Raw genomic sequence first — 25,044 nt, 5'->3', positions numbered from 1 at the left:
TGTCCAGTTTTGTCCTCAAATATGAGGCTTATTATACATAACATGTCTAGCACTCTGATGTCTCACTGGCTTGTTACCAGGTATGATGTCAGTAAATAATGATGTACTGTACATATGCACCTCTTACTGCATGGCATATGGACAAAGGGTGACAGACTTGGGGGATGGAGGCAGAAACACAGCACCAATATTGACATATTGCTGTGATAATCTGAGAAATGTCTTGGTGTAATAGGGTTTGTTGTGACATATCTCTTCTGAGGGATATGAAGTCAGTAACTCACATGGATGTCACCATGTACTGACTGCAGTCATCAGAGTATGCTACTGCATATCTAAAGTTAGGAAATGTGTAAGTAACACAACACATGTGAGACTCCAAACTCTGGACAGTCTACAGATAGTCCTACAGGTGAGAGTTTCCTCAACCACATAACACTGTCATGCCAGACTTTAAATCATGTAGAACAGCCATATCCACACAAACCCTGTTAAACCAACACTACTTCAAATGTAGAACAGCAATACTTACATTCTGTCCCCATGTCTGGAACTTCCCCCTTCTGTTTTCTGGCCATTCTCTACAGTGTATGTTGTAAGAGGTACTTCCATCTAACCTCTGTGATGCTGTTTGTCAAGCACCCACATGAATCCTGCTCACAGTGAAGGAAAAGGGCCAGCACCCACATGAAGTACTTAGTTATAGGAGTGTGTTTCCATGCAGTTGGCTATAGAAATGATACCATAGCTGTTCCACATGCAGTTAGCAAGTGGGGGACTGAAATTAGTGCACAAGCCATCAGCTGATCATGAACATTCCTTACAAACCTCAAGCTGCTGCCTATGCAAAACAGAGAGAGAGAGAGAGAGAGAGAGAGAGAGAGAGAGTCAGAGACAGAGACAGAGACAGAGACAGAGACAAAGTAAGAAAGGAAGGGTGTAAGACAGCAAGAGCCAAGTGTGTTTGTGTATGATCTGCAGGTGGAGAGTGGTATCTGAGTATTATAACAGCTGCCTATATTGTTTACTACTCCATACTGTCACATAATAATTGCACATGGCTGTACACATTTATGTCTGGGGATTGTCTACAACAACCTCTACAGTGTTTGAAAACCGTTGGCCTTGTATATAATGTGGACAATTTGACATATAGGTCCTCAATATAATGATAGAGCAAAACCCACACTACAATGGATCTTGTCAGTACACACTCACTCCAACATCCACACATGATACTGATGACACACACACAAACACACACTTACTAGTACTGAGTTTCAAACCCCTACCTGATTATGTATTGCTATTACAGTGTTATGCAGTTATTGCACATGCCATAGAACTTACATGGTGGAGAGTTGTCCAAAGGTATCTTTGAAGGTGAGTGACATCAGCAACAGTGCTAAAGAAGGGATAAGGGAAGTGTAGTGCATGTGAATGTCCACAAAAGCAGGTATCAATGGAAACACACACAATCATCACAGTTGACAGGATCAAGATTAGAACCTCTACCTAACTAGTTTGCTACACCACAGTATTATACAGTTATCACAAGCAGCACAGAGCTTATATAGCTGATACATGGCCAAAGGGTTATGTCAGGGTGAATGATATCAGCAGGTGTGCTACAGTAGGACAATGGGAGGTGTTGTGATTGTGAATGGCTTCAAAATCATTAATCTCCATGCACACACACACACACACACACACACACACACACACACACACACACACACACACACACACACACACACACATACCCTTGCCAGTACTGAGATGCATAGGTTCATTTTTTCGCAGGTGTGTAGTAGGTGGATGGGCCTGTCAGCTGTACAAGGCTAGGCAAAGGGAATACCTTGGCATCAGGCTACATGACAATGGTCTCCAGTGTGGCTCAGGGGTGTAGTCCCTGGAGTGGTCCCCACAGGTGGGTATTGCATTCACTATCCACTCATCTGGGTTACTATTGTATGTGATCTATATTCCATAACATGGACAGTGTCTGGGTTGTGCACTTGTCCCACACACATGTTCTTTGACATGTGGATGTGTACTTGAGGTCTCTGGGGCATGTTGTGTATACAGATTGTTATCTTCTGATGTAGCATTCCTGACCTCATTTGGAGAGACCTGGCTATGGAACTGAGGTCGTGCTTGCACCTACATTGACAACATGATACAGGAATTCAGTGGAGTTAGTGGTGTCTGTCCATACAGGGCATGTGTATAAGGAATGGTATTCCCTTTCTGGGTTACATTTGCAGACTGTGCAGTTATTACAGGCATCCAATGGGGAACATACCAAAAGGACCAGTGTAAGCATTTATTTGCCTATTGTAGGGATGGAACAGGATGCCATGTCCTTTTTCTTGCTGGATAATACACAGTCAGGAGATGTTACACATCACAGTACTTTCTGATGTCAGTGGCAGTGTCATGGTCAACAGGCATGTAGTCCACTGCAATCACACCATGGTTACTATCTGTGGGCAACATGCAGGGAACTACCAGTATAGTGGTTGTTGCCTAGCCAAGTGTATTTGTGTATGAGACATGGGCGGAGAGTGTTCTCTGAGTAATAAAAGGGTTGCCTATATTGTTCACCAATCCATAATGTCACATGTAGGGTTATGGATTGTCTACACCAGCCTCTCTGCTATTTGGCATCTGTTGACCTTGTACAGTGGACAATGTGACATATAGTAGATCTTCAACATAATGATTTAGCAAAATCCACCCCACAATGCATCCTGTCATTACACAGTCACAGCAAACTCTACACAGAGCACTAATGACAGACACACATACACTTGACAGTACTGAGATTAAAACTCCTACCTAGCTATGTATTGTTACTACAATGTACACCATTTATCGCATGCACTACAGAGCTTATTGGGTGGATGTTGTCCCAAGGTAATTCTAAGGTGAGGAACATCATCAGCCCTTTAAAATTGGCATTGGGTGATGTAGTGGGTGAGAGATCCCCAAAAATAATTTTACCCGAATTATACATTTACATTTGCCAGGGGTGAGGTTCAAACCTCTGTCTAACAATCTTTACTGACCATTGTTACACATTTACCACATACACCGCTGATCTGACATGATTTAGGCTTGGCAAGAGGTACTTGTAAGGTGGATGATATCTGCAGGACTGCTAAAGTCAGGCTCTGAAATGTGTACTGACTGTAAATGGGGCCAAAATCTTTAAGGCACACACACAAACACAAATGAGATTCAAACCCATAGCTGGGTAGTTACTGTTATTACATTGCTCTCCATTTATAGCATGCACCACAGAGCTTAGAGTGTTAGCCTTTCTCCAAAGGGGTATTTCAAAGTGAATGACATCAGCAGGCTTGGTAAAGTAGGGCAATGGGAGGTGTAATGACTGCGAATGGACTCAAATTCTTTAATCGCTACACACACACACACACACACGCACACACACACACACACACACACACACACACACACACACACACAGACACACAGACACACAGACACACACACACACACAGAAAGAGAGTTTCACTGTTGCCATGTCTGGGATTAGAACTCCTACCTATCTAGCATGTTACACTATAGCATTAGGCAGTTATCGCACACGCCATGGAACTTATACGGGTAGCCTTTTTCCAAAGGTATAATTCAAGGTGAATGACATCAGCAGACTGGCATAAAGTAGGGCAATGGGAGGTGTAGTGACTGTGAATGGCCTCAAAATCATTACTCTCTCTACACACACACACACACACACACACACAGTTTCTATGTCTGGGATTAGAATTCTATTATGTTACACTACAGTATTACTCAGTTATTGCACGTGCCACAGCACTTATAGGGTTAGTGTTTGTCCAAAGGTGTATTTCAAGGTGAATGACATTAGCAGGCTTGCTAAAGTAGTGCAATGGAAGGTGTAGTGACTGTGAAGGCCTCAAAATCATTAATCTCCACCCACACACAGAGTTTCACAGCTGCCATGTCTGAGATTAGAACTCCTACCTAACGTATATGTGACACAACAGCATTACGCAGTTATCACATGTGCCACGGAGATTATGGAGCTGATAACTGGCCAGAGGGTTATTTCAAGGTGACTGACATCAGCATGAGTGCTAACATGGGCTATGGGAAGTGCATTATGTGTGAATGGGCCATAAACCATTCCTCTGGGAACACACACACAACACTCAGTCACACACAACATTACATTTGACAGGACTGGATATACAAATGTTAGATGAATACTCATTTGTACTATCATGTTACACAGTTATCACAAGCATCACAGACACTGTAGGGATGAGGGCTACCACAAGCAAATGTATACAGTGATTGACATCGGCACATCATGTGATATTGGCCAATTGGATGTGTGGTGGGTGGGACAAGACTCGTGATGGCAAACTCTTTGTCACTGTCTGCCTCTCACTTCCCCACATCTCTATGTGTGTATGTTTGACTTATTATAGTGTGTTGGCCTTGGATATGTATGAGTATCCCTATCCAATGTGTGTGCAAAGCATGAATTGTGTGCAATGTGGTATGTGCACAGATATCTGCGGCTGACAGATATGTATAGTCCACATTTTTTGTCAGACATGGGCTTCATTTATCTACATGTAGGAGCATGCTCAGTATAACTTTCTGTATTGAATGTGTAAATCCTCCAGTGCAGGATTTTGTGTTCTACACCTACAGCTAGCAATCTGTTTCTGCAGGATATATGTAGACAGGTAGACAGTATGGAGTCACACTAGGCAACAGATAGTGGAATACTATAATTATTGCTGTCTGTGCTGCTTGTGTTGCATGGTTGGTGTTAGCAGAGATATTCAGACATGTACTGTTTTACACTGTGCTGTATTATGTCATCAACTACCAACAGATATACTTATTTGCTCACAGTTATTTCCAGATAAATATAAGATGAATGAAGTTGTATCTAGTATTGTGGTCTGCAGCCTACTTAGTCTTCCACACTCATGCCATTCTGGAGGGGTAGCTGCAGACACTTGCTGATGGATCTGTGTAAATGGTCCAGCACCTTGGTACTGTGGTGGCTGTGGATCCCCTGCTTGTACATCTATCTACATAACAGAATGGCCATATCCTGCTGTGGCCATACCTCTCAGCTGTGCAGATTCACCCAGGTTACCCAGAGGAAGGGCTCATATATCTGGTCAGTTCCCCTTCACATTGTGGTTTATGAGTGGGTTTGTAGCCACCCATTACTGGGTTTTCAGGCAGGGGTAGTATTAGCACACATCAGAGTTTCAGAGTTCACACAATCCATGGTGTCCATGCTTCTACACCCCCCCACTCTGTTATTCTATCCTCTTCCTAACACTATGCAAGTGATATCTGGGAAGTATCCCTATAGTTGTTCCTTCATCCCAGTGTTATTTAGGGATTGGTCCACAGTTCATGCAGCAGGAAATGGTGGACATGCTACTGGGATTTGTTGACATGGCTTTGCATTTCTGTTCTGTGGACTGTGTTATGTTATTTGGGACCCCGTGAGGTAACATACATTGGCAGTGTGAGTGAGGTACATGCCTTTGACAGAGGATTGTAGGGCATTTGGTAGTGATGCAGGCCCTCGGTAGCAGGCCAGTGCATTCTGTCACTCCTACAGTCCCAGGCTGTGAGCCACTGGATTCCCCTGGGGTGACAGGGTAAGAGTTGGAAGTGTTAATGGCAATAGTTCCTGTCCATATTAATCCATTGGTCTGGATGCTGGCAGGGTGCTGCTTACAGCTAGGGAGTGACACACCTGGTTAGGACACCTCTTCAGCATGCTGCATTCTGTGGGTATTCCCATACAGAAGTGGGGGTCATGCTGTACTCATTCCCAACAGCAGGGATATGACCTGTGATAAACCTGTGGCTGATGGTGGCGTGAGCTGAATGCATGTGTGATATGGAAGCTACTTGCAGCTGACTCACAAATATACCTGAGACATTCCCCTTATGCTGCCTTGTGTGGGGACATAGGCAGTCTCTCAGTACTTCATAACTGAGCCTTTTGTGGTCAGCCAGTGTTTGGTCAGGATACATCAGTATTCCCTACTTGACAGGCAACTAATGTGTTGCTAACCTGTATGTACAATTCCAAAGGTGCGTGCAGTTGACAGTTACATTTTATGTACTCTGTCTAGGGTACTTCCACCTGTGTATTGTGTGTATGCTTGGCCCCACATTCATAGCATGTCTGTCTTTCAGATGGTGACAGATATTAACATCTGAACAATGGGTATGTATGACTGCTGAATTGGGTCTTGCTGGGATGCATTGTGGTTTTCACTACAGTTGTCAAAACATGGCCCTGTCATCAACAGTAATGGCCATAGGCCACCGGGACACAACCCTCTATGCCCACATGCTGACCACTTCCACACAATGTACAACACACAGAGCCCTGCATATTGTAAACATGCAACAATCTATCCTGTAAATTGGGCCAGCTCAGGTAATCTGTGCTCCACTGTTATTAACCCCACTTGTGCATGTTACTGCATTTCTACACAGGATTAGGGGGGGGGGGTCACACCTGACTACAGTAAACATTTGCTATGACTTTACTAGTATTCCAGGTACTCTGTTGGCTTCCATTTCATTTTGTATTCTGACTTATCATGGAGACTAGAGTCATATCAGTAGAGTACAGATCTTAGGTTTTATTGACCTACATTTCAGTTTCAGACTTCATATCCTGCAGAACTAACATACAACTGCCTGACCTATTGTAGTCTGTCTGTGTAGGTCTGTAGGGGGGCTGTTCTCCATTGCCATTAATTGGAGGCCTTAGCACAGCCTTTTTTTATGGTCATCTACACCTGTACTGCAGGCTGAGGCTGTTGTTGGGTATGTGAACCTCACTGACATGCATGTGTGTGTCCTATGGACACACATTTGGGCCACCACATGTACTGCAGTGGGATTTGTCACCTTATCTAGTACTTGTTTTAACAGTGAAATTTACAAACAGAAATTGTGAGTTGCAATGGGGGCCTCTTGTGCCTTTTTGTATGCGAACATTTTATTGCACAAATGGGAACAGACTTTCATATTTGGCACAGACTGGGTGAAACACATAGGTTCATAGGTTCATAGGTTCATACTAGGCTATCTGCCCAAGGGCATTTATAAGCCTAGCCCATAGTTATGTGGCTTTCGCCACCCCTTTAGTTTGAATAAAACTATGCCTATTATGTTGCTGTGCCTCTGTCAAGCAGTGACACTGAAGTAATCCCTGGGGTATATCTGCGATCTCCCATCCATTGGTCAAGATTCCTCTTGAACAAGGCCAGCGAGGTACTCTGCCTCACATGTACCGGGATTTTGTTCCACAGCATAGGGAGTCTCTGGGTGATGAATCTGTCCCTCCAGCACGTTCTATTAATAACCGTGTCAAGGTTTAAGTCTCCGCCTTGTGGTTCTGAGGGATCTAGATTTTTTGAGGTGAAGCATATTCATCAAATCTGGGTTTGACATGGCCTTATATGTCAGGCACAGGTCACCTCTGAGCAAGCGGTATGAGACTGAATAGAGCTGGAGTTCTTTCAGTCGGGCAGCATAAGACATATTTTTGAGACCCTTTATCCTTTTGGTGAGGAACTTTTGGGGCCTTTCCAGCTGCTGCAGGTGTCGGGTCAGATACATTCCGAATGGGGCATTGTACTCAATCATAGGTCTAATGAATGATGAGTACAGGGGGACGATGACCTCCCTTGATCTAGATGTGAATCCCTTCATGATCAGGTGGGCAATGTAGAAGGTTTTCCTAACTACTTTAGCAACATGAGTGTCAAACGAAAGGCTACTGTCAACTTGGGTCCCCAGATCTTTGATGACTTCTTCTGTGCTCAGTGGATTGCCACCTATATGGTAGCTAGGGGTAACCTTGTTTTTCCCGAAGGGTATGACTATGCATTTCTTGGCGTTTAACTTTAGGCCATGGCTCTGGCACCAGTTATCCGTTTCTGTGAGGCCCTTCTGAAGGATATCTGTGTCAGATGTGTTTTCGACTATGGCGCCCAGTTTGCAATCATCTGCAAACTTTGTCAGCCATAACCCTCCTGTGTTTGCTTGTACTTCAGAAAAGTAGATGCCGAACAAGAGTGGACCCAGGACTGAGCCCTGTGGGACACCACTTGTGACAGGCTTTGAGTCTGATATGGCTCCAGCAACTCTGACCCTGTGGGTTCTGTCACTTAGCCAGTTTGCAACCCATCTTGTGATGTATGGGTTTACATTCAAGCTGATGAGTTTTTCGATGATACCTGAGTGGGGTATTGTGTCGAAGGCCTTTGCCAGGTCAAGGTAGGCTGTATGGACTGCCTTTCCCTCATCAATGGCCTTGGTGACTGTCTCGAAAAAGTCAACCAAGTTTAAAAGGCATGAACTGCCTTTGACAAAGCCAAACTGGGTTGGATCCAAAGTCTGCAAGTTCCCTATGTATTTATTTATGAGTTCCATTATGATCCTCTCCATGGCTTTGCAGATAAGGCTTGTCAAGCTAATGGGACGGTAATTTCCAGGGTCGGTGGAGGCACAGCCCTTGTGAAGTGGGACCACAGTCACCGTGCGCCACTCCTTGGGTACGTATCCTGAGGTGAGGCTAAGATTAAACAGCTGTCCTAACTGCGGGTTTAATTCCTCATTGAGTTCGTGGAGCACACAGCCGGGGACACCATCCGGTCCCATGGATGCTGTGTTTTCTGCCTTGGAGAGAGCAGTTCTCACCTGGGCGTTGGAGATGTTTGGGGGGCTACAATCCTCTGGTATAGATATCTCTCCTTTTGGGGGAGGGGGAGTTTGCACTGAACCTGTCAGCCAGTATGTTGGCAATGTGTGTAGGTTCAGTAATCTTCACATCATTTTGAACTAATTCTGAGCATATCTGGGAGTTTCCTCCTAGGTTTCTAACATAGCTAAAGAAGGCCTTATGATTGTCTTTTGAGTCCTTGGCGATTTTTCTCTCAAAATTTGCCTTGGATGATTTTATGAGAGCTCTTAGTTTTTACTTATAATGATCAAAGGTGTCTTACCTTTCAAGGATTTTGCTCTATCTTGTAGTAGCTTCCTCCTTTTGTTGTAGAGCTTGTTTATGGCTGGGGTCCACCAGACTGGATGCTTGCCTTTGGTACAAAGAGTCTTAGTTTTGTTTGGGATTGCCTGATCCATGCAGTCCTGTAGGTGCTGGTAGAAGGCATTTGTAAGTGATTCAGCGGTTTGAGTAATGTTTACCACTGGCTCAGGGGCCTTAAAGGAGACCATACTAGTTTTTAGAAGTGTGAAGTCGGCTTTTGAGAAGTTTTTCACTGTGGTCTTTTTTATTTCAGGTGGAGGCGGGATGAGGACCTCCAGCGAGATTAGTTTATGATCTGATCTCACCAGTGAGGGGTATACTTCCGGTATTGAACATTGTGATCCCATGTTTGTGATGATGAGATCAAGTATGTTTTCTCCTCTTGTGGGGATGGTGACTAGTTGTTCCATGGCATTTGAGTTTATGAACTCCAGGAACCTTTGGGCTAGAGTGTTTGGGCTTGAGTAGTGTTCCCAGTCTATATTAGGGTAGTTGAAGTCACCTAGTATGATGGTGTTTGGAGATACATTTTTCCCTTCCAATGTTTCCAGGAAGGCCATGTGAGGTTCCTGAGTTTGAGAGGGTGGCCTGTAACATGCTACAAATTGCAGAGCAGTCTTGCCTATGGTTAATTGCACCTGGATGGTCTCCGATGCATCGTGCGTTGCCACCAACCTTGAGGTGTGGGTGTCCTTTATGAATATGGACACCCCCCCTCCTTTCTTGGTGTTGTCCGGATTTTGGGGCCGGAATGCATGATATGAGGTGAAACCTGATAGTTAAACATTAAACACTATGTTAGATACCTGGATGATATATGTTTGTTATGGCATGGAACAGAGGTGGATTTTCAGAAATTTGTAAATTACATTAACTCCACCACTTCTTTTTTGACCTTTACACACTCGGTCAGTAACACTAGTTTGAACTATCTAGATGTAACTATAATCAAGGATTTCACCAATGGCAAGTTTGCTTCAAGAGTATACAGGAAACCCACATATTCTAATTCTTGCCTACACTTTAGCAGTAGTCATCCTTTCTATCAAAAGAAAGGAATTATCAAAGGGCAACTAATCCGTACTTCTAGAATGTGTAGCACTGCGGAATACTTCTCAAACGAGGTTAGCTTTTTAGAAGAGAAATTTTGTGAAAGGGGCTACCCGGCCAAACTAATCAAGAATTTGGTCATGGAAATTTCCGCATGTAGAGAAGAAAAATACCCACCACTTTTAGGATGCATGTTACCGCAAGTGGATAACTTGCATAAGAACACCCAGCAGCTAGAACAAACTAGTTACACACACACATTTTCCAGCAATTCTGACCTGATAGAGGAAACAATAACAAGGTATTGGCCAGTTCTTACATTGCATGATGATTTTTCAACAAAGGTTCCAACTAAACCCACATTTGTTAGACACAGGGGTACTAACATGAAAGAGCTATTTGAAAGAAAAGAAATGACGAATACCACTGGTAGTAGATCCAAGAAAGGAACTTATAAATGTGGAATGTGCAAACAATGCACTGCTATGTTGAATGATCATAGTATATACATCCCATCTAGGAAATATCTATTCGGTCTAATGGGTATTTTAACTGCAATGCAAAATATGTTGTATATTTAGGCTCATGTATAAAATGTCAAAGTTTCTATATTGGGAAAACAGAAAGGACTCTAAAGAGAAGAATTTATGAGCATTTCTACGATATTTCCAAGAAAAAAGAGACCAATGCTTTTTATAAACACTCTTTGTCCTGCCCAGATATGGAAATCAAGTTCATTGTGTTAGACCAGATAACACCCAACAAGAGAGGGGGTGACTGGGAGACTAAATTGGAATATAGGGAGCTTATATGGCAACTAAGACTGGATGCAGCTAAATGGCCAGGGTTAAATGACTACACAAATTTAAGTAGTGTTTTAAAACTAAGAAGAGCTAAGTTATAGCATACAGCATTTAGTAAGAGATTATCAACATTACTTATTTGTATCAAATTATTTGTATTTTATATTTATATTTATTCTGAGTATAGGGAATATAATCTATGTAACAACGTTTGAACACTTAATACTTGATTATTATTTTTATTTTTAATTCTTGTATTTCTAAAAGTTTGATTTTTATCTATTACTATTTATTACTCACATCATTTATTCGTGGTACCTCATTGTAATATTTATTGCACACTAAACAGTGTTATAAGAATCAATCACTACAAATGTGGTTTCATGGGACATTAACATATAACAATATTTATTTATTTATACACGAATGCTTTGTGATTTTCAAATGACATATCTTTTAAATAACATATTTTTCAACTACAACATATTTAACAAAAGGTATTTTATTTAGGATTTTATGTATTTCATACAACATCTTGCTGTTTAATTTTAAATTGGTCACCAATTAATTTTAATTGTAACTTGACTGGTTTTAATTAACGAAGCACATGATCTCTTTAAGAGAGTTACAAATAAGGTTGTTCTGCCCTGCATTTTTATCTTGATAAAGCTCAGTATTGCACTGAGCGAAAGCGCTTGAGAGAAGGATTTGGAGAAATTTATGTCGTGTGTTTGAGAGAAGGACTTGGAGAAATTTATGTTGTGTGTTTGAATAAACTTTTTGCGGAGATTACCTTTGGCTTCATCGCTGTTTCTTGCTGCTCTTCGCTGCCTTGGATTATACTTTTTACTTGGTCTTGGTTTCAAGCTTTTTGCTGTGTTCTTGTCTAGTACTTCCTACTTTGTTCACATCAGTATTTGTTATGGATTCCATGCTGCCCATATAGGTGTCCACTATCTGCTGCCATCGCATTCAACCACCCTTTTCCCTTGCATGCTCACATCCATACCATAGCTATGACTAACAGAACATAATACTCCATTCAGCAATGGATAGGAAGAGTGAGTTACTTGTGGCTGTGCCAGTACTGAGGATGGTGCTGGAGGGCTGACTATGTCAAATGCACATAGTACACTCCCTATACATGGTAAAGCACAAGTAGTGTCATGTTTGGCATCCCTTTTACTGTATGTGTGACTCAGAGAGAGGTGTCATTCCCTGGGTTCCTACCATGTCAGTGTATGTGCTATGCGTTGCCTCTTTGCCAAAGCCTGGACATACTGGGCATGCCTCCTTCTGCCTACATGAGCAGGCTCAAGTAGTTCCTCCTCTGAATCACTCTGTGCCTGTGCTGTCCTTGGCAATGGTAGTGGGCTGTGTGGCCCTCGCCCTGTGCTGTTTCTGCTGCAGCTGAGTTGTTTCCGCAGGATCATATTGTGTAGCATGGCACATACAATGAAAATGTGGGTACATGTAGCTGGAGAGTACTGCAAGGCTCCACCAGATATGTCCAGGCATCAGAACCGTGACTTGGCATCCCAAACACAAACTCTATTATGATTCACATTTGTGCATGTGCCTCATTATGGAGTTTTAGTTCAGGTGTGTGTGCATTTCTGATGGGTGTCATCAGCCATGGCTCCAGTGTGTAACCAGCATCCCCCACTAGGTGGCCATATGGGTTGTCCCCACTGGCAAATCTCTGGTACAGCTGTGTCGTATGCCAGATGTGGGAATCATGATAGCTTCCAGGACTGCCAGCACACACATTCATTATAATGCCCTGGGTATCCCACACAACCTTGCAGTTGATGGAGGGAAAGCCCTTGCAGTTTATGTAGACCCTACTCTGCTTGCCAGGTGATGCTTTGATGTGTATGTACGTGCAGTCTACAGCACCCACTACCTCAGGGTATTCTGCTATTTGGTGGAAGATATACATATTGCTGGTCAACACCTCACGGGTGTTGGGGAAATATATGTGCTCACTGGCATGTGCTGACATGGCATCCAGGAACTGATGGAGTGCCCTGGATGCTGATGCCTGTGAGATCCCCATGATATCCCCAGTTGGCCTTTGGAAGGTACCTGTGGCTAATATTCTTAAGCCTACACATACCTTTGTATCCACTGGGATGGGGTCCCCTCTGTTGGTTCTGTGTGTGAGGTGTGGCCAGCACAGCTCAACAATTTGCTGTAGGATGTCCCTGTCCAACATATAGTGCCCCACTATCTCCAGCTCATGTAGCCCCTGGTAGGTTACCCTGGGTCTGTACACACTTCTCCTCATTGTGGGTTGATCATCAGCATTCTCATCCTCACCACCCTCAGCCTCTTCCACATATTGTATGAGAGCAACAGCAGCTCCTATCATTTTGTTAGTTTTTTTCTGGTAAAATTTCCCCATCTGTGTACACCGGTGGTGTAGAGTTTATGGGAAAAAAACAGAGTGAAAGGTGTTTGCATAGTTTATAGTAGTGTGCTGGGCTGGGCTGCTGTCTGTGTAATTGGCTGATTCTGATACATTTCACCTGCCAGTTATGCTAGTTCTCCTTAGCTGCCTTCCTAGTGCTGTTTTCCCTTCCCATTGCCTTCCCGTTTAAGCCCAGAGGTGCGCCGCACATACCCAGTGCTCAGATGTGAACAGAGCTGCTATTTCCTGTTTTTTTTTTTTTTTAAACCTGATGAGCAGTGCACACACCAGTTTAGGCAATGTAAATACTGCTAGGCAGCCTCAGACACACCCCCTTCCTTAGCTGTGCTTAGCTAAAGGCAAACACGGGCCACAGAGCTCCAATAAGCTTACATCATGCATGACGCACCCCTTTATGAAATCAGCTACCTCTTAGGCTTGCACCATGGTATTACTGCACTTATACGGTTGGGTGCTAGCTAACACTGAGGGGAAATCTGTGATTCAGTATCAATCCCCTCATTTGCATAAAACTGACTGCTAATGCATAGTTACAAGACTGACACTCAGCCTTCCCCTTAGCAACCACTATTCAATGGTATTGTTGTCTTCTGCATGCCATTGACTATTATGGCAGAATGCTGATTTTGGTTTAAAAGCTACTTTTCTGACTGCATCAAATGTCAAATTAGAATGAATGTATACACCATGGTAAGGACAATTTATTCTGTAACAGTCCATTACACCGTGGTTCCTGTATGTTACATTTCCACATCCAATCTTTATTCACATAAGTCCACACATTCCACCAATAGTTGTACATGATAACTGAGGATTGTACATGTCTCTGCACAAATTCTGATCCATACTACCACACAATTGTACCTCTGATATGAAAGCATGCACTGACTTATTGTCAGTGTCCTGAAATGATGCTAATACTAGTGTCCTCTGCTCACTAATGAGCAGGGTGCCTGACATACAACTCCAGGTGATTATTCAACATTGGCATGACAGGGACTATGTATGTGATTGAAATTCTGAGCTTACTTACCTATGCCTGTTGATGTTTCATGATTGCCCATTACTGTATATGTGTTATTTATAAATGGCCAATTCTGTGGACATCAGCTGTCAGTCTGCCTATATGAGATACATTTGCCATTAGCTTAAATACATTTTGGGTTGGCTTTGGCAGCACCCATGTGCTGTACACAAGCATTTTTAAATGTGTAAACTTACCTTGTTCTCCTGCTTTTCCCTGATGTGAACCCAGATTGCCCTCCTCACTTCCACCTTCATATTTACCTATTATATTTTGTACATATGTTTGCCTTTGTTGCATTAACTAACCATTGTCATGTATTACACTGTTGACATGGTGAACTTGTGTGAGATCTATAGCCATTCTGCATTACAGTGAATAAGTCATGTGTCTGTCAGTCACTGGCTAATACTTGCAATACATCCTTGTTCTGTTTGTACTTATGTGTTTACCAGTGTATGTTGTTGAAATTTGTGTGCACAACCTAATATACTTTTTAAACTGTAGTATTAGATTTTTGAAAATATTATTACATGCCATTGGTGTGTGTATGTTTATTGGCATTGCTTTCATGTACATTCTGTTTATACCACTGACAGCCATACATATACACCTGCACCTGTGTGCTGTCTTTGACATGCCTTTTATGTGCAACATACATGCATTCCATTGCTTGTTTGTCTGAGTTGTGTACACCTACTTGTGCATTTAGCAGCCATTTTGCTGCTTTGCTGCAGTACTGCTGTTTCGCACTGTGCTTGGCTGTTTGCCTTTCATATGCCTGGTGGGATGTTCATTTCTGTCCTCTAATAAAGTTATCTAGCATTCTTAGATTTGTATTTGGATATCTGCTTATTTATCCAACATGTACTGTGATCCATATTTATTACCCTACAACACACATCTACCATTGGTCATACACACCCAGGTATGACTGACAAACAGTTTACAGCACATCATAACTTGATGGTGTATAGGGAGATATCTTTTTCTGCACTTTACCATGGCAGGTATGCATCCCCACCCTGTTTGACAACTTTCCATTGCCTGTCTTGTGCAGTGTGCCATCCATGTCACTTACCTGTTCTTCCTGTTGGTTTTCCAGCCTTTGTCTGTCATGTGCTGTGTTATTTGTTTTATAGGTACACCTGCTGTGATGGCCTTCTCCTCCTCTTTCCCTATCTTTATCTTTCCTTCTATTCTTAAAAATATAAATAAATGGGACCTATTCCCACAAAAAAATAAATAAACAAATAAATAAATTGCTCATGCCCTGTGACATTCCCTGCGATGTTCCTATTCCGTCATCCCTCTTGTGTGTCCCTTGTCTCCATCCATACCACATGTTTTCTATCTCCCACTTCCTGTACCCATTTGTTAGCTAATGTTAGCTGCGGAAATGTGGCCATGATTACCCTTCTTCTTTATTCAGTTTTTTTTAGAAAATATGCAGATTCCATCAGAATCCATATCAAAAACTAACTCTGTTATTATAAAAATAAACTAAGGTGATATTCCACGGTTATAAGGATCTGTTATAGATATCCACACCTCCAGGTTAGTGGCATTGCACGAAGTATCGGATACCATCCATGTGCAACTGACAGTGGGCAAGACTGCTTTTCAGTTTATAGCATCCTACAGACCACCCTCTCAAAGTTAGGAATCCCACTCGGCTTTCCTGAAAACATTGGAGAACATGAAGATCTCTCTAAACACCATTATATTGGGTGACTTCAACTACCCAAACATAGACTGGGAGCATTACTCAAGCCCCAGCACCTTAGCCTAAAGATTCCTGGAAATTATAAACTCAAATGCTATGGAACAACTAGTCACCACTCCCACAAGAGGGGACAACATACTAGACCTGATCATTACCAACATGGGGACTCTATGCTCCACACCAGAAGTATATCCCTCATTGGTAAGATCAGACCATAAATTAATTTCACTGGATATCCACATCCCGACCCCACCCCAGCCCAGAAAACCACAGTGAAAAACTTCTCAAAAGCGAACTTCACACTTCTCAAAACCGAAGTGGAATCCTTCAAGGCCCCAGGGCCAGTGTAAACTATGGCCCAAACTGCAGAATCCTATATAAACGCATTCTACGGACATCTCCAGGAATGCATGGATCATGCTATCCCAAACAAAATCAAGACCCAATCATCCAAAGGCAGGCGCCCAGTCTGGTGGACCCCAGCCATAAATAAACTGTACAACAGAAGGAGGAAGCTACTACATGATAGAGCAAAAACCCTAAAAGGGAAGGCATCTCTGATCTGTACTAGCAAAAAATTATGATCCCTCATAAAATCTTCCAAGGCCAGCTTCGAGAGAAAAATTGCACAGGACACTAAATACAATCATAAGGCTTTTTTCAGTTATGTTAGGAACCTGGGGTGCAACTCCCAGACTTGTTCTGAGTTGATTCTAAGCGACAAAAAATACACTGAACCCACAGACATTGCCAATATCCTGGCAGACAGGTTCAGTGCAAACTTCACCACCCCCTCCCCCCCAAAAGAGCAAGTATCTATCCCGGCAGAGTGCAGCCTCCCAAACATCTCTGATGCTCAGGTGAAGGCGCCCTCTCCAAAGCAAAAAAACACTGCTTCCATGGGACCAGATGACGTCCTGGGTTGCATCCTACATGAACTCCAAGAAGAACTAATCCCTCAAGTAAAATTGTTGTACAATCTCAGCCTCACTACAGGATATGTGCCCAAAAAATGGCGTACAGCAACAGTGGTCCCACTCCACAAAGGTGGTGCCTCTGCGGACCCTGGAAACTATCGCCCCATAAGCCTGACTAGTCTAGTCTGCAAGGCTATGGAGAGGATCATCATGGAACTCATAAACAAAGACATTGGAGACCTACAGACACTAGATCCTACCCAATTTGGCTTCGTCAAGGGCAGATCCTGCCTTTTGAACCTGGTCGACTTCTTTGAAACAGTCACCAAGGCCATAGATGAAGGGAAGGTAGTCCACACAGCCTATCTGGACCTCGCAAATGCATTTGACACAATACCCCACTCGGGCATCATAGATAAGCTATCCAGCTTAAATATAAACCCCTATGTCACAAGATGGGTCGCAAACTGGTTCAAAGACAGAACCCACAGAGTCAGAGTTGCTGGAGCCATGTCAGACTCGAAACAGGTCACAAGTGGCATCCCACAAGGTTCTGTCCTGGGACCACTCTTGTTCGGTATTTACTTTTCTGAGGTACAAGCCAACGTGGGAGGACTATGGCTCACCAAGTTCGCAGATGACTGCAAACTGGGCACCATAATCGACTCTCCAGCTGACACAAACATCCTTCAAAAAGGTCTCGCAGAGACTGATAACTGGTGCCAGAGCCATGGTCTAAAGCTAAATGCCAAAAAGTGTATAGTCATACCCTTTGGCAAAAACAATGTGCCCACAAATTACCACATAGGTGGTAACCCATTAAGTACAGAGAAAGTAATTAGGGATCTGGGGACCCAAGTTGATAGCAATTTCTCCTTTGACAACCACATTGCCAAAGTGGTTAGAAAGACCTTCTACATAGCCCACCTCATCATGAAAGGATTCACATCTAGATCAAGAGAGGTAATCGTGCCCCTTTATTCATCCCTCATCAGGCCCATCATAGAATACAATGCCCCCTTTGGGATGTACCTTACCCGACACCTGCAGCAATTAGAAAGACCCCAAAAGTACCTCACCAGGAGGTTCAAGGGACTCAAACAGATGCCATATGCTGCTCGGTTAAAAAAACTCCAGCTCTACTCAGTTGCATACCGCCTACTTTGTGGCGATCTACGCCTGACATATAAAGCTATGTCCAACCCAGAATTAATGGACATGCTCCACCTCAGTAAATCTAAATCCCTTAGAGCCATGCGCTCGAGGGACTTGAACCTCAGCACCAAAATAAATAGAACATGCTGGAGGGACAGATTCATAACCCAGAGACTCCCTTCGCTCTGGAATAGAATTCCAATTCATGTTAGGCCGAGCACCTCACTGACTCTCTTCAAGAAGAATCTTGATGAGTGGATGGGGGATCATAGGTTTGTCCCGGGGATTACTTCCGTGTCACTATTAAACAGAGGCACAGTAAATTAAACTTTAAAAAGGGCACAGTATACTCAAATCAAGGGGTGGCGTAAGCCAAACACAATCAGGCTAGGCTTATAAATGCCCCAGGGCAGATAGCCTAGTATGAACCTATGAACCTATGAACCTATATGTATTTAAGACTGTCAGGATGCTTGAATCGTAAAATTCTTTCTGTAACTTTGTTTATGTACACCATGCTTTGACAGCGATTTATCATTACTTACCAATTGTCAATAGATGATGTTCAGTGCACTGTTACAACTAAGATACTCCTTTGTGTGCCAAGATATTTTGAGTTCATTTTGGCACATTTACATCTTATGTTGTTTACCGCAACTTTAGAGCCAATATCAGATTAATGTTCTGGATTCCATGAACTTTATGTAATCCTGCTCCAGGTTAACAAATAAAGAAAAAGGTACTTGATGTTATGTATCTGCCATAACTAAGCACTGTTTTAGCATATATGGCTCTAGGTGTGCTTACAGAAGTGTGGATGTTTTCCTATCCATCTCAGTTCATCTAATCAGTTGTTCACTGTCTGTGACAGAGTAGTGAGCTTGGCAATCTAGAATGATTTATGAGTGGACTCATTGCTGGTCTGACTTGTGAAAACTCAGCTGAGATAGTGTGGCACTTTCTGCTGGAAATCCACCAAGTACAGGTCACTTGGAGGGCACATGGCAGGTGACACAGGGCATGCTGGTGTGTGTGTGTGTGTGTGTGTGTGTGTGTGTGTGTGTGTGTGTGTGTGTGTGTGTGTGTGTGTGTGTGTGTGTGTGTGTGTGTGTGTGTGTGTGTGTGTGTGTGTGTGTGTGTGTGTGAAGTGCCTGTAAATATAACAGAGTGATCTTGAGACATATACTGAAGATATGGAAGTCTGTCATGGCATGTTCAGATTGTTACAACCATGGTCATCACCCAGAGAAGTGGACTAGAAAAGGGAATAATTAATATTGTAGGTTATTTATCAATTCTTGCCAAGTCATTACCATTATTTCTTCACCTTCTCTTTTGTGTCCATGTTGTATATCTTCATATGACTTATATGTATTTTGATAAGGACCTGACACCAGTACTGATCATAGTGATATCTCACCAGAAGCTATTATTTCATTTGAGTGGAACCCATTTACAATTAACATTCATATCTGTTGGTTCACCCATGGTTACACTCCTGTTACTACCTTTAACCCTCTGTAAAGCTACCTATTCCATTGACTGTCTTGTGGGATTTAGATGTTTTTGGTAATAATCTATGAAGCCATGCATACAGTCCCCTTTTGATTTCTTTTCTGGGGTCTCCAATTAAAAAAAATGAATTTGACTTTTAGTAAATTGCCAACAGGAACGAAGCACACCATTAAAAACTGTTTTACATTTAAGATGCTTCAGCAGGTAGTTTTAAATGAAACAATGCATTTTATTTTATTTATTACAATTAGATAGCCAGATGACTGGATTGGTCAGTATAACCAACAATGAAAATGTTATAGTAAGAAACAAATACACAAATATAGTAATAAATCATAGTAGGAATACACAATGAGCCCAGACTTACAAAGTGTATGCAATAGGTAACAGAATATATTTAACTGTATTGTGATTTTAAAATATGATTTACTTATGTTCTCTACTTTCTGGAGGTTTTCTCCTTAGGTCTCTGCCAAAAATGGGCACATGGCCAGTCAGTCCAACCCTCTCAACAAATATCAAATAAATAAGTAAATAAATACATTTAAAATATATGACAAATATAAGAGAAATTAAAAACAGGAATTTGAATGATGGTTTTACATTGATTATAAGGTTATTAATGATTGTCATGGAGGAATTCCCGCTCGGAGCCATTGAATACATTTTCTTTTAATCTATTCTTAAATGTGACCAAAGTTTCTTCCAATCTTATTTCAGCTAAGTAAATGATTCCATGATTCTCAGTTTTGAAAGTATTATTGTTAAATATCCAAGAAGTTATGCTTTCTGATAATGTTTAAACTATCGCAGTGTATTATTTAGAGTCAAGTTTACTGTCTAAGTAAATGAGTATGATTCATTGTTTTATATGCTCTTGTCACATCAATAGAAAGACCACTTGTCTTTTCTGAAGATGGTATTCAATGCTGTGAGTATGATGCTGAAGACGTTAATGAAAGAGTGCTGCTCATTGTATAGCAGCCTGTATTATTTATGTTGAAAAAATCTTTGTATTTTTCAAACATTTTGGCCTGATGGTTAAGGTGTTTGTCTTACAAACACAAGGTGCAGGGTTTGAGTCTCACAAGGGATAATTGGCTAGGCTTAAAATGGCTCACAAGGGCAGTTAGCTTAGTACTAACATATGAACCTATGAACCTATTATGGGACATAGATTAGCAATAGGTCTATAATCTTTGGCATACGATTTTTTGGAAATGGAATAATGACAAAGTGTTTGAATGGTGTAGGAACTACTTCCAAAAATTATGAAAGATTGAATGTCTGCTAGTGGTTTACCAATAGCTAAGCATGCATTTGGGAAAGCTCACTAAGGAAAATGTGTTGGCCGGCTTAATAATATATAATCAATATTATTAGATTACTTTTTATTAAACCTTTAGACAAAGGAAATCATGTAGTTATTTACCAAAGACCTGATTTTCATATATCACATAAGTTATTAGCAGAAGGGAAAAGCTATCACCAATTTGCTGATAATCCTTGTTCTGTTTTTTGTCATAAACTGGAACTATTATTAGTCTAAGCTGCTGTTAATAGTTTATTTAAAACTAAGCAGCAAAAACAATCAACAGAAAAACCTTGTTTTTTTCTTTGTTTAACAGTTTACCAAAGATTTATAAGTCAGCTATCTCTCCATCAGGAAGAGGTAATACTTTTTTTTCCAAATGTATTTTATACTGAGCGTGTAGCAAAGTTGTTAATGTTTATTTTTCTATCTTATCTAGAATAATTAGCCTATTTTTTGAAATATTATTTTTCCTCTCTTAAGCAGATTACAAACTGTACAATAATAGTTATAATTTTATTTTTTAATAAATAAAACAACTCTTTTTACATCCATTAAGGATGAGTTTGCAATGTGAGCTGTTTCTTCATTTTTACCTTAGAAAAGTAAAAACAAATTCTTGCTTTAACTATTGACATTTTGTGTAACTGGTAACTATTTTGAGTTTAACAAGCAATTTCAAGATGCAATAAGGTATGCATCCCCTGTCTCAAGTTATGCCACTTTGGTTATGAGTTTTGTGGGACTGAATTATGTTTCCATGCATCCCTTGTTCATACATTATTATGATAATTATGAAAGAGACGTTTCTTGTATATTAGAGAGGAATAATGAAATGTGCACATTTTGTTGGATACACATGACAATGGTTTAGATTCACTGCACAACTGGCTCGTATTAAGTTATTCGTCTGAATATAAAATAATTGACACAAAATTTGGATGATTGCATCCAGGAATGCATTTATCATATTAACGGCTCCCATATCCTAAATCTGTTACAATAATTGCCGTAAACAGAATTTCCATAAGCAAATAATGTAGGAAAGGTGATCTTATTTAAAAAAAAAGCTGTGAAACAAATTCAGGTAAAATTTATAGCTCTGAGGGCATCACAGAAAAATATAATATATTCTTCAGATTATTAAGTATTTTCCCAGATATAATACATTGAGTGATACTTATTGTATTATAGTTTTCCTATTTTGTTTGAGGAAATTGCTTAAGGTTTTCTGTATATATTGGCCTGTGCTGGCACAGCTACTGCTAAAGAAGTTTAAAGCATATTTTCAAAGTACAAAGGGTTTTAATGATTATTTGATTTCTACCAGACATAAATATGCTGCAGAAATATCTGAAAACACATTTGTTTCAATGTGTCAGCTGTCTGACTTTCAAACGTGTTATTCAGAGACAACAGATTAAAATAATTGGTAGATGAATTTATGTTCATGAGCATCATATCTCTCAACATCCTTGCTCGAGAATTCTGGACAGTTCCAAAAAAAAAAGGGGAACAAGGGCCAAAAATCAGTGGCAATTCTATATAATAATCTAACTAACTTACAAAAGGTTAATAGGGCAACAAGTCTTGCATCAGCATGTATTTTTTTGGACATTCAGAAGTATGAAACAACTATCTGGCATTATTGATTTACTTGTAATCCTTAGTATTTTAGCAAAAAAATCAACATTTGTGAGATAAAGGGCAAAAATATGAAGCAAAATCGACTTTCTACAACATCAGAGAGGTAAGATCGGCATTATGACGTACCACCTCTGGAATGGATTATTGTATCTCTTGCCCTGTTCCTCTAATAAACCATATACAGGAGAAACTGTTTATGAAATAATTTGAGATGCATCAGTTGTGGTCACAATACTTGTGATTTCATTGATATTATGCAGAAACATTGGAATATTTTGCTTTCAGATGACAGGTTGTGTGATATACTCACCTCTAGATGCCTTTTTTCATTCTGTAGGAGCTAAGCACTAAGGAGTTTCTTTAACCATTATAAAAATAAGAATAAGGTTGGCCTTCAACATATGTACCAGACCAGGATTGTTGGTAGGTTACTTATTGGCTGTGGCCCATGTGGTCATTGTTCTTTTTGCAAGTATGTTGTCAGATCCAAAGAGTTTACCAGTAAGAATACATCTAAGGTTTATGATATCCGGCTTTTGGGGATTTGCAGCATTGACTGGGTTATTTATTTAGCAACATGTACTTGCAATACATTCTGTGTGGGATAAACCTCTCATCCCTTAAGAATACATATTTCTGAACATATTAGTTTTTGTGGGAATTCTATGAAACAGACCATTTCTCTCTAGTTCTACGGGCCATTGACTCACCCAAATTGCCATCAAGACCCAGTTTGGTCTACATGGACACAGGTATAGCAAGTAGAAGGGTGTCAACTCTATCAACTGGCAGATGGTCTGCAGTACACAAAGAGCTTTATATAATATATCTGTGTACCATCCCATCAATCCCCATGATTCCCACTCCTGGCACAAGTCTGATCTATACCTGTGATTTGTGTGGGGTGATCTCTGGCAGGGGCAACTTATTGGTAGTGTTTAATACGCCCTTAGAGCTGTGCTTTATGACAGCAGTACCCAACCTGAAAGAACATGGCTGAGACAGCATACAACTCTGCACTACTGATCTGCAGCACCATTGGGAGTACACTTGGATGATTCAAGGCCCACTTCTGCTGACTAGATTTCTCCACTGGCATGTTACAATCTTCTCTGGAAACCTTCAGCAAGATATCTGTTTTCCATACAATGCTGCAAAACATGGTCAAAGGCAGCCATCTAGCACAGCGGATTGCCATCAGCAGACCATAGACATCAGTGGAGATGATTAGCCAACACAAAGATTAAAACTGGTGCATGTAGTACTGCACCTAGGCAATGACATACACTGCACTGACTGACTATGTCATCTATTAAACATTATATGACCTATGTAATGCAGCAGTGAGGGTAAAGCACAGTTGCCATCATTTGCTCAATAGGGTAGGGGCACAGCAACAGGGATCAGCCATGTTTATATTGTTAAAAGGATGGACAAACGATGTGTATGAGACTGAGTAGAATGTCTTGGTGATCGAAGGCAATCCTGTACAGGGACAGACTGGTGCTTCGTGAATGCAGCAGGTGTCAGGGGGTCTATATTTTATGTTCAAAGTTTGAAAACTTCGAATGTTAAATAATCGAATTTAAATGTTCAAAGTTTTAAACATTGAACATATCACAAACAGCAAACTGCAAAAAAACACTAAACTTTTGAAAATATTAGCGAATACCACTGCGAGCACCTATAACACAGACTCAAGCAAATCTTCTTGAACACAGGTTTAATTAGCTCTTTCAGTGAAAACTATGTCCCACCTTCTTCAGACAAAGACAAATCAATTAAAACCCTTTATATACATTAAATGTGCATCAATTAATCAATTAAAAATTCAATTAAAAATCAGTTTAAGAAAAAGCTTGTCTTTAAAGAGCCATACCATATTACTATACACTCCTATTATACACAGTATGTTGCAACATAAACAAAACACAAATATATACAGTTTTTCAAACATATTGAAATAAATATACTCCAACCCTTATTTATCTATTCAAGGCTAAGCGTTTAAGGATACATTTTTTAGAAATATATTCATTTAGGCCAGGATATATATGTGCTTCAGTTCTTATCTGCCATTTAATTTCATCTATCTTCAGATTCAATTGCCATGGGCCTCCCCTAGGGTCCAATTGTGTTTGTTGCAAGACAGAAAATTTAAAACTATGGTCAGGGTAATCAATAAGGTGCCTAGCTAAGGCATTATTCTTGTTGTTATAGGTGCTCGCAGTGGTACTCGCTAATATTTTCAAACATTGAACATATGATTAAAAAAAAGAAAACGGAACTTACCTGACTAGTGGAGGTGGAGGGGTGCTCTTTAAATATACCAACTCCAAGACCACACTATAGTGC

Source organism: Protopterus annectens, chromosome 8.part0, assembly GCF_019279795.1.
Source record: "Protopterus annectens isolate FY-2018-M chromosome 8.part0, PAN1.0, whole genome shotgun sequence".
In the NCBI taxonomy this organism is placed as follows: Eukaryota; Metazoa; Chordata; order Ceratodontiformes; family Protopteridae; genus Protopterus; species Protopterus annectens.
Note: the sequence above shows the minus strand (reverse complement) of the source record.